The following is a 2231-nucleotide window of genomic DNA, read 5'->3' as shown; positions in this document are numbered from 1 at the left end:
GGTGTGCATCCAAGTGCCTGCAGTGTTTGGCCTCAAGGTTTATACGACGGTAAGCACAGAGGCCTAGATCTAAAAATCCTTCATAGGAATGCATTAGAAATAAGTCCCATAACGGGTGTCAGTAAGGCAATAGGCACTTCCACATAGACACCACTTGAACGCGGCACTATAACAGAACAGGAATATACGAGTCACACTGCACACGTAAAACTGTAGAGTTACCACAACTTCTAATGCTTCAGCTCATTTACTCACATATACATAATTCTAAACTCTAATTTTCTTTTTTCTTTTGCAGATTACCAATCGGACACCTTTTGGAATCCATTTCACAATTTCTTTATAGCATTGTTTAAGTTATTTTTCCAGTTCTAATATAGTTATAATTGAGTTTCATTTATATTTATTGTTTAATAAAAGTTAATAAAAAAAATACATACTTCTTTTATTTTGTGGGGGAGGGGGTATGACGGTCCACAATAAAAATAATGTTGAAATACTATAGTAAGATATTCAAGACTAGGATTGAAAACTACTGAGTTCTAACTAACTGATATAATAAATACAACGGTGAGAAACTACTAAAATGGCGGTGGACGGAGTACGTAATCAACGTTTGGCACCTCGTCACTACCTTTCAAATAAATATATAAAAAATATGACTATTAATACTGTACAAAAGTACAGCACCGGATGAATCACACGAACCGGGAGAAGAAAGCGACAGATTTACTAACTGATATAAAGAAAGGTTTGCATGTTGAACTTGAAGAAAAAGAAAACGTGAACTTTGAAACGACGCTGAGCATGCGAAGAGAGTACAACTGCTACACCAAAAAAAAGAGAAGCTTTACATACAAAAGGCGATACATTATCGTGGCTTTTATCGGCAGGAAACTGCTGATAAAGCGGCGATAATATGCTTGATAATAGGCCCTTGTAACTTCCCATAGCAGCCCAGGTTCTGGTGTTAACCTGGGCTGCTATGGTTATTCATAAGGGCATATTATCAAGCCCATTATCACCGCTTTATCAGCAGTTTCCTGCCGATAAAAGCGACGATAATGTATCGCCTTTTGTTGATACTATGGGCCATTGCTCTTTTTTTGACCAATAAACTTAGGTGCATATCATCAAGGACCGGTGTTAAAATTATCGCCATTTTATTGCCAGGAAACTGCAGATACAAAGATGATAATGAGATTGATAATATGGCCTTCTTATTTCTCATAGAAGCCCATCTTAACACCAGAACATAGCCTTCTATGGAAATTTATAAGGACGCATTATCAAGCCCACCCTCCCAACATTAACAAAAATACATAGCCCTTGTAAATTCCCATAGCAGCCCAGATTCTGATCCTAACCTAGGCTGCTATGGTTATTCACAAGTACATATTATCAAGCCCATTATCTCAGCTTTATCGGCAGTTTCCTGCCAATAAAAGCGACGATAATGTATCGCTTTGTTGATAATATGGCCCATTGCTCTTTTTTTTTACCAGTAAACTTAGGTGCATATTATAAAGGACCAGTGTTAAAATTATCGCCGTTTTATTGGCAAGAGACTGCTGATAAAACAGCGATAATGAGCTTGATAATACGGCCTTGTTATTTCCCATAGAACCCTATGTTAGCACCAGAACATAGGCTTCTATGGGAATTTATTAGGACTTATTATCAAGCCCACCCTCCCAACATTAATAAAAAACTCCAGACAATGCAGATACCCAGAGCTGGAAGGTAATTTTACATATCACTGCCCCAGAAAGGTGGCAATCCCCGCGACGTGCACGGGAAGAGAGAGAGAGAGAGCTCAAAACAAGTTTTTTTTTTTAATAAAGACCCGAGGGGTGCCGCTCATGGAGACTGTGGGGAGCAGGACCGTAACCCCCCCGCATACTTCAAAATAAAACCAGAGGAGTGCCGTTCCCCAGTGCTCGGGGCACCTTACAAGCCCCCATTAAGCAGAAAAATTGCCCCCGTAATTTACACATCCCCCCGGACCTAATGAATAAAACGTACTTCTACTTTTTTTTCACCTTTTCCACCACTACTTTTTTTCACCTTTTCCACCGTGTACAAGTACTGCACGAGTACCCCACCATTTTTTATTTTGTAAAAAATAAAAATTGAGCCTAAAGATCCATGTACCACCCACTGACCAAGACTATAGGCTCAGAATGTTTCTACCCTGCCCCCTTTCCTTATTTCTCAACTTTGGTTTACTG

This window comes from Lissotriton vulgaris, unplaced genomic scaffold (assembly GCF_964263255.1).
Source record: "Lissotriton vulgaris unplaced genomic scaffold, aLisVul1.2 SCAFFOLD_448, whole genome shotgun sequence".
Taxonomy (NCBI): Eukaryota; Metazoa; Chordata; class Amphibia; order Caudata; family Salamandridae; genus Lissotriton; species Lissotriton vulgaris.
This window is presented reverse-complemented; position numbering follows the sequence as displayed.